Raw genomic sequence first — 10,017 nt, forward strand, 5'->3', positions numbered from 1 at the left:
ACCAAATTGAAAAGAGAGGCAACACTGCCACAGTTATGAAACAATGAGAGAAAGTGTGACAAAGTATTGCAGACTGCCTGAATGCGCTTGCCATCACAATTACAATCCAAATACTTAATTAACATCTCTGAAAACGTTGTTGTACTCTGATTATGAATCAGCTGAAATTGTAAGTGAAATTGTGTAAATGTAACTCCATCAGACTGTATAACTCCTATTATTTTACTATTATTTTTGTTAACATGCATGCTTTAAATTTCTGTTAAATATGGCTTGGGATCCTGTTCACGAGTGAGGGAAGGATGGAACGTGAGATTGACAGGCGGATCGGTGCAGCGGCTGCAGTAATGCGGTCGCTGTACCGGTCTGTCGTGGTGAAGAAGGAGCTGAGCCGAAAGGCGAAGCTCTCAATTTACCGGTCCATCTATGTTCCTACCCTCACCTATGGTCATGAACTTTGGGTCATGACCGAAAGAACGAGGTCCCGGATACAAGGGGCTGAAATGAGTTTCCTCTGCAGGGTGGCGGGGCGCTCCCTTAGAGATAGGGTGAGGAGCTCTGTCACCCGGGAGGAGCTCAGAGTAGAGTCGCTGCTCCTCCGCACCGAGAGGAGTCAGCTGAGGTGGCTCGGGCATCTCTATCGGATGCCCCCTGGACGCCTCCCTAGGGAGGTGTTCCAGGCATGTCCCACCGGGAGGAGGCCCCGGGGAAGACCCAGGACACGCTGGGGTGACTATGTCACTCGGCTGGCCTGGGAACGCCTTGGGATCCCCCCGGAAGAGCTGGAGGAAGTGTCCAGGGAGAGGGAAGTCTGAGCGTCCCTGCTCAGACTGCTCCCCCCGCAACCCGGCCCCGGATAAGCGGAAGCGGAAGAGAATGGATGGATGGAATTTAGATTGATTTGGCCTCTTATGTTTGTGCTGTATACTGTGTGTATACCAGCTTGCAGGGAGGCTACTGCATCCATTCATTTGTCTGTTCATTTGTTGTGTACGGATTTGTTCTGCATTTATTTCAGTGTGCGGATATGTGGGGTGTATTATATACAGGCCCTTGAATGTGTATTTATTCTTGTGTTGTATAACATGCTTTGATTCTGTGCTTTCTATCTTGTCACTGTGTGACTTCAGTTTTGAAAGGAACTGATGCTTTGATTTGTCCTTATTCAATAAAGGAACATCATGTTACTCTTTGATGTGTATTTATATTTATATTGGATGTGTATTTTAAATATAGTCTATGGGAAACTGTCTATCTGATGATTGCAACATCATCTAAAATCATTTATCTACAATGATTGAAATTAATGAAATTAATTTAAATTGAAATTAATGATGCTTATGTTTTGTGTTAATGTTTAAATAATGACAGTGGATCTAGTTGAATGTGATAACAATGTGTAGTGGTCAGTGGAATATCTATTGGTTTCCGTTTGTGATGACTGCTGACTGAGATAAAGGATGAGAAAATAGATCCTGGAATTTAGCCTGGTCTTGAGCAGGCTAGCTCCACAGAATAAATCTCCTGCTTTTGTCCAACCAGATCACGGATAAATTGAGCCAGGATAACCGACATATCCCAGCTTAATCCCTTATCCTAGTTTAGTGCAACGGGCCCCTGGTCAGTGAATGGTGAGACTAACACTAGGCTATGCACTTCGTGCCATTAACTAATGTTAGCCAAATGACCAAGTTCCAAACATAACTTACCATCATTATATCACTGGTTCCTTGTCTGGGCTCTGTTCCATGCTTTGCTGTGTAAGAGTCGGACTCATCCTAGACTCATCCTAGCTGCTGGACTCAGGAGCATGTCTGGTAAAATCCAGCTGTTGAAGCTCACCACTGCTAATGCTGCTACTAGTGCTGGGTATGGCTAAACCCGGTCCCGAATGACCACCAAATAGGTCCATAATTTTCCTACTTGTTGATGCAAGTTCCTCGAGGGATTTCTTCTTTTTTTTTTTTTTTTTTTTTTTTTTTATCCCTGAGCTTTTCAGCACCACCTTTGCGTTTTGGGGCTTGTTTTCTATGCTCCATCTGCCCGGACTGTGCTAGCTCTCAACCCTCCACCAAAGCTGTCTAGCACCGTTAGAGTGGCGTGATTGACAAGTGACAGCTGCAACAGGTTGAGGAAATGGGTGGGACTTACTCACGTGGACAAAATTTGATTGGCTATCAGCAAAGACAGTGACAAGGGAACACAGGTAAATGAACACAGGTATAGCCTATCACAACAATAGCCAACCGACCCCCCCCCCCCCCCCCCCCCCCCCCCCCCCCCCAAGCGGACCACAACGCTGTTGGCTGTTGCGATAGACTGTTTATCAGCCTTTCTTTTTCTTTTTCTTTTTCTCATGGCCCGGCCCACCGACTCAACGGCCCACCGGGGAAATCCCCGTTATCCCTAGTCCGCCCATGCCTACCACTACTACTTTCACGTTGGTTATATATATGTAGCAGGGCGAGATGCTCAGCAATGCCCCTAATGTGAGAGTGCGCTGCCTTGCTCTCATTTCCGCTCGTAGCCAATCACCATACGAGGGTACTCTATATGAGAGGAGTGGGTCCATGCGGACTCCCTCTTGCTCTTTGGCTCCGAGACTGCCCACTTCCTGGTCGCCTCACTTTCTTTCCCCGCTGCCACCTGTGCAGGTAATGTAGTGATAACTGCCTGTGGTGGTGTGGGAAGCGGGCTATTTGCCTCACAAATTTGTTCGTTGTAGCGTCCCGTATGGCCATCCTGGGCTGACATCGCTGACAACGCGCCATTCTCCCAAGCTGTCGGGCTGTCCTCCTCCCACTGCTGCACAGTGCGAGCTTTCCGCTCTTGCTCAGGTGGTCAAACACCACCCGATCGGTAAGTTCGCCTGACGGCAGTTGTTGTCGTGAGCACTTTTAGCCGTCAGTGAAGTTTCAATTTGGTTGATTTGGCACGGATGCTGTCGAACGGAGGGGGACCGCTGCTGTTTAGTATGACGCTGTTTTGCCTGATGCTGTTTTGTCTTACGCTGCTTTGCTTCACGTAGTGTAGTTTTACATTGCGTTGCGTTTTTTTTTTTTCGCCAGTGTGTGTATGTGTTTATAGATTAAACATGACTGGGCCAAAACGGACATGGCAGCTAATCAAGATTAGATACAAGAACATCTTGCAGAATGGTAAGTCCCCTGACTAATACTTAAGAATGCACATGCATATATTGTACCCTGCTCACACATTGTCTGTACTGTTTTAGCAGTCAAAAAGAAGACCCAAATGCAAGGCACGGATGGTGGGTCACCAACAGCAGACCTCACCCCAGCAGAGGACAAAGCCTTGGCACACAGCAAAGGCAGGCCTGTGTTGGAGGGGATTCCTGGGGGGACAGACACAAACATACAGGTGCTGGTCATAAAATTGGAATATCATGGAAAAGTTGATTTTTTTTTTAATTTTTTTTTTTTCAGTAACTCCATTCAAAAAGTGAAACTTGTATAATGTATACATTCATTTCACACAGACCAACATATTTCAAGTATTTACTTCTTTTAATATTGATGATTATACCTGACAACTAATGAAAACCCCCAATTGAGTATCCCAGAAAATTAGAATATTGTGGAAAAGGTCAATATTGAAGATATCTGGTGCCACACTCTAATCAGCTAATTAACTCAAAACACCTGCAAAGGCCTTTAAATGGTCTCTCAGTCTAGTTCTGTAAGCTACACAATCATGGGGAAGACTGTTGACCTGACAGTTGTCCAAAAGATGATCATTGACACCTTGCACAAGGAGGGCAAGTCCCAAAAGGTGATTGCTAAAGAGGCTGGATGTTCACAGAGCTCTGTGTCCAAGCACATTAGTAGAAAGGCAAAGGGAAGGAAAAGATGTGGTAGAAAAAAGTGTACAAGCAATAGGGATAACCGCACCCTGGAGAGGATAGTGAGACAAAACCCATTCAAAACTGCGGGGGAGATTCACAAAGAGTGGACTGCAGCTGGAGTCAGTACTTCAAGAACCACCACTCACAGACGTATGCCAGACATGGGTTTCAGCTGTCGCATTCCTTGTGTCAAGCCACTCTTGAACAAGAGACAGCGTCAGAAGCGTCTCACCTGGGCTAAAGACAAAAAGGACTGGACTGCTGCTGAGTGGTCCAAAGTCATGTTCTCGGATGAAAGTAAATTTTGCATGTCCTTTGGTAATCAAGGTCCCAGAGTCTGGAGGACCTTAGGTCCAAGGTCAATGCAGCTGTCTATCAAGAAGTTTTGGAGCACTTCATGCTTCCTGCTGCTGACCATCTTTATGGAGATGCAAATTTCATTTTTCAACAGGACTTGGCACCTGCTCACAGTGCCAAAGCTACCAGTACCTGGTTTAAGGACCATGGTATCCCTGTTCTTGATTGGCCAGCAAACTCCCCTGACCTTAACCCTATAGAAAATCTATGGGGTATTGTGAAGAGGAAGATGCGAGATGCCAGACTCAACAACGCAGAAGAGCTGAAGGCCACCATCAAAGCAACCTGGGCTCTCATAACACCTGAGCAGTGCCACAGCCTGATCGACTCCATGCCACGCCGCATTGCTGCAGTAATTCAGGCAAAAGGAGCCCCAACTAAGTATTGAGTGTTGTACATGCTCATACTTTTCATGTTTATACTTTTCAGTTGGACAACATTTTTTTTTGTATCAGTCTTATTTTCTGAGATACTGAAATTTGGATTTTCATTAGTTGTTAGTTTAAAATCATAAAAATTAAAGAATTAAACATTTGAAATATATCAGTCTGTGTGTAATGAATGAATATAATATACAAGTTTCACTTTTTGAATGGAATTACTGAAATAAATCAACTTTTCCATGATATTCTAATTTTATGACCAGCACCTGTATGTCCCTCTCACAATGCCACCCGCTTCATACAAGGTACATTCTTCCATTTCTACATGGGACATAACCACATTCATATTGAATCCATTTGGACTGTCTGACTTTGGTTTGCCTTGCAGTTTCTGGCAACATCGTCACACTGTTGGAGCCACCGACACCAGAGTCACCAACACCAGAAGATGCTGATCCAGTGAGTACTCTGTAGGCCTGGCATGTCTCGTCTACTAGCTTCAACATTAATCCCATTAAATGTGATAGGGTGAAGCCACCAGTGTATCAGCAGCATCAGCAGCAGACGACAGCGAAGATGAGGAGACCATCTCTCTGGATTCTCGAAGGCATGAGGTATCATGTCAAGCTTGTGGAAGTACTATTCAGTCAACAGTGGTGAGGAGTCATCATTTGGTGACCACACAAAATTTCATTTCTGTTACAGGATCCAGATGCTGTACTGGGAGAAAGCCAGCCTGGCAACATAATGAGTATTAATGGAAGGACATTCCCATTATGCAAAATTCCCGCTGTGCTAATTGTCATGCGTTTACAGAACTCACAAACTATCAGACAGTTGTATGCCACCCATCTATGGCGGCAAATACAACTGGCAGATGTGGAGATGGCCTACAAAAAAAAGCTAGAAGACCTTGCAGTGGAGTCTGAAATTAAAAGGAGGACAATAAGAAAATTGGACCTCAAAATAAAAAAACTTGAGCGGGAGGTGAGTTATGCCTTCAATGCACACTGTATGCTGACTGTAACACAAATAATGTATTAATCATTATTCTCCTTTCCTCCCCCAGCTCCAAGAAGATGACACATCTTAAAAGAATAAAAGGTGAAATGGAATTTGGTGTCTGTCTGTTTAATGTATGCACAGTTAGGGCTACTGTACAGATGACATGAGGCACATGGACTGTGGACTTTTCATCTGTCATCCTACTTGAACCCCAAGTGCTGTAATTGGTTGGAAGTTGAAACACTGGCTGTATTAAGGTTAGAAGAAAGGCACATAATGTACCCAGAAATGCAATTTCCCAGATATATCAAAACACCTTATGGCAATAAAAAGTGAGTAGAGGGAATGGTTTGATTATCTATTCTTTGAGGTAGTAGATAATCAAGGAGGAGTTTTATAGGATTGCAGGTAAGAGAAACTACAAATTGCAGGACAACTGTTAACAGTCATAGTAGGATACTCATTGCTTTGTGTTACAGGTTTCCCCAATGTCATTGGTGCATTGGACTGCACTCATATCAAGATCCCCTAATTCCCTGATGACGACAGTGGTCGGCTGGTCAGGGACCAATATGTGTTAAATTATTATAGCACATATTATTATTTATCCTTATTCAATAAAGGAACATCATGTTAGTAGTCTAGTTAAATGTGATAACAATGTGTAGTGGGCAGTGGAATAACTGTTGGTTGGTTTCTCCGATCCTGGAACTTAGCCTGGTCTGGAGCAGGCTAGCTCCACAGAATAAATCTCCATGGTAACTTATCCCATAACATATCCCACTTTCAGCTATCCCGCTTTTGTGCAACCGGATCACAGATAAGTTGAGCCAGGATAACCAACATATCCCGGCTTAATCCCTTATCCTAGTTTTGTGCAACAGGTCCCTGCTCCTGCCATAATTCAAATGTGTGCCACATACAACACGCCCCTTAAATAATAAAAGACTTCCGCGTAGGCTACACCGGTGTATCCTCACTCTGATCTCCTTCAGAAGCCTCCTCTCTCCTTGCTCCTCGTCTCCTTCAGGTGCGTTTAAGCAATTGGAAGATCCTTCATCATGGCGGAGGGGAAACGACTTCCGGGTTGACGGGGGAGACGAGGAGGCACAATTCAACGTAATGAAAAGCACCCAAGGGCAGCACGGTGGCGCACGTGCCTCACAGCAAGAAGGTTGCCGGCTCGATCCCCAGGCGGGGCCTTTCTGTGCGAAGTTTGCATGTTCTTCCCGTGCATGCGTGGGTTCTCTCGGGGTACTCCGGCTTCCTCCCACAGACCAAAAACATGCTCATTAGGTTAATTGGTGACTCTAAAATCTAACAACAATACGACTTTCTGAACTAGACAATTTCCCCTGGGGAAATTTTGAAAGGGCCACGGGGGCTATTGCCGGAGTGTGTACATTATGATGTGATTCTTCAGAAATTTCAAACAATTAATGTTAGGCTAACATTAGCATGTCAAATAACACATTAAAAAGATCTTACATGTGATAAGAATGCATTTAAGAATCAACAACCTGAAGTCAAACCTGTATGCACCAACAAGTTCATAGGACCTCATGTTAGCATTAGCCACAATGCTAACAGCAGCTAATGCTAAGCTAACATTAGCATATCAAATAACACACTGAAAAGATCTCAAACACCATTAGAATGCATTTAAGAATCATTTTACAGTTGGTTGTCATGTTAGCATTAGCATGCTAATCATTAGCATATTAGCACAACAACCTTTTATCAAAAGTCAAACCTGTATGCACCAACAAGTACATATAACCTCATAGCCACTGTTAGCATTGACAGTGTTGTTAATTGTTAGCATTGTGGCTAATGCTAACAGGCCATCACTCATTACATTACTAACATTTCAAACTCACCAGTAATCATAAGTAAGAAAAGTGGCTTGTTATCAAGTCACTGCAGAGCTTGATGTCGAGCTGATCATTTGAATCAGGTGTGTTGGAGCAGGAAACGTCTAAAACATGCAGGGCAGGTGGGTCCAAAGACCGGAAACAAGGAGAGGGCAGTGATGATCTTATGATGTATGTTAGCTGTGTGTATGTGTGTTTGTAACTGATAAAGTTACCTGTGTGTTGGTGTTTGTGTGTGTCTCTCTGTGTGTGTATCCATGTGTGTATCTGTAATCACATTAGGCTACATGTGTGTTGACATACATATGTGAGAGGAATGCTCAGAGGTTGCCATGGCAACTTGAGGTGGTTGCCATTGACAATAGCCCCCCCCCCAAAAAAAAAGAGAGAGGCAGACAGATCTGGCCGTTTCTCAATACCAAGTACGCCAAGTTCGGACTTACGAACTTGGCAGTTCGGACTTAGCAAGTTCAACTTGGGAGTACAGTCTCTCCAGGACGGGAGGACGCAGGACCGTCATTCTGCAATTGGGACAGCAGCGTACTTGATGACGTTAGCAGGACGACACATCTCCGAAAACTTTGGAGCAAATTTTAAACTAGGGACAAGGGGTAGGGCTAAGGGGTAGGGGTAGAAAAGAGAAATGGGATTCACCCTTAGTCTCTGATTTTTTAAGCACATTCGGTGAGACATAACAAATTTGTCTATAAATTTGGAAAAAATTATGCGTGTAGACTGTGAATTGTGGCTGGGAGGAGTGTGGAAAGAGAAAAAATCTGGAGTTTTTTTAGGCTCTCTCCCACTCTGACTGATGACATCACCCACTCTGACACAAACATTCTGTGCAATACACACCCACTATAATCTCAAACTTTCTCCAAAAACGATCATGGTCATTGAACAGTGATTGATCAAAAACTATATGACCTATCTAAACGTGGAATAATACACCAACACACAAGAATTGTGTCTACAGTTTAAAGTTCAGATGGAGTCTCTAGGTGAAAGTATGCCGGAGCAGTAGGCAGTAGGAAAAGTCCAATGATTTGTTAGTTTTTGACCTCCTCCCATTCATTCTTTATGAGAAATTTAAGAAAGTCAAGTCAAAGTGTTTTATTGTCATATGCACAGCAAGAAACAAGTTTCCTTGTACAATGAAATTCTTACTTTGCCGTCCATGAGAATGCCAGGATAAAAAAGATATATAAGAAGCAACAATATCAAACAAAGAGCAATTTAAAGAATCAAAGATAAATAAATAAACAAATCCAAGATAAATGAACAGAATTGCAAAAGCAGAAATTGCAAGTGACTATATACATAATTTCAATAGCTATTCACGTAGTGCAAAGTGGTGTTATGTGCAAGCTGTTAGGTGTAAACAGTTGACAGTGGCATGTGCAAATTGGTAAAAGTAAACATTAAACAGTGAGGCCGTTTCTCAATACCAAGTACGCCAAGTTCGGACTTACGAACTTGGCAGTTCGGACTTAGCAAGTTCGACTTGGGAGTACAGTCTCTCCAGGACGGGAGAGACTGCAATTGCAAATTGCAAATTCTGCAATTGGGACAGCAGCGTACTTGATGACGTTAGCAGGACGACACATCTCCAAAAACTTTGGAGCAAATTTTAAACTATGCGCTATCGTTATGAATCGACCACAGATTTTAAGTTTTAACATCCACTTTCTCACATAAAATAATCTTAAAACCACATTCCGTACTACTAAAACAGCAGTATTTCCAAACTTGTAACTTATAGTTGTGAGTCCTCTCCTCCGGCATCGTTGTGACGAAATGCATTCTGGGATACGTGGTTGCCCTAAGTCCGCACAAGTCACCATCCAATGCATCCTCGATAAAGTGGGAGGGGCAAGAAAACATCCGGGTATTTGAGTGTACTTGTCGAGATGTGGACTTGAGAATTGGAACAGTACTTGGACTCAGAGTGATGACGTTTCTCAAGTACACAAGAACACAAGTACAAAGAAGAACGCATATTGAGAAATGGCCTAAGTGTGCAATTAAACAGTAAGTGTGCAGTCCAAAAATGGTAGAACTAAACCGTAAAAAACAGTATAGTACACAGTGGAGAGTAAAGTGTGAGGTACAGTGCAGTTATGAATGCAGCTAAATGAATGAGGTAGTCCAGTTATCTGTTAAGGAGTCTGATGGCTGTGGGAAAGAAAGAGTTCTTTAATTTGGACGTCCTGCATTTCACACTTCTGTACCTCCGGCCTGAGGGCAGAAGTGTGAACAGTCCGTGCTGGGAGTGGGTGGGGTCTTTCAGGATGGAGGCAGCTCTCTTGTGGACTCTGTGGTGGTAAATGCTCTGCAGAGCACCAGTGAAGTCCTGGTGATCCTCTCAGCAGTCTTTACCACTCTCTGCAGGCGTTTGCGGTCCAAGGCAGTAGCGCTGCCATACCAGACGGTGATGCAACTGGTCAAGATGCTCTCGATGGTGCTGCTGTAAAAGTTCCTGAGGATTTTGGATGACATTCCAAACTTCCTCAGTCTCCTCAGGAAGTACAGC

Source organism: Chaetodon trifascialis, chromosome 13 (assembly GCF_039877785.1).
Source record: "Chaetodon trifascialis isolate fChaTrf1 chromosome 13, fChaTrf1.hap1, whole genome shotgun sequence".
NCBI lineage: Eukaryota > Metazoa > Chordata > Actinopteri > Chaetodontiformes > Chaetodontidae > Chaetodon > Chaetodon trifascialis.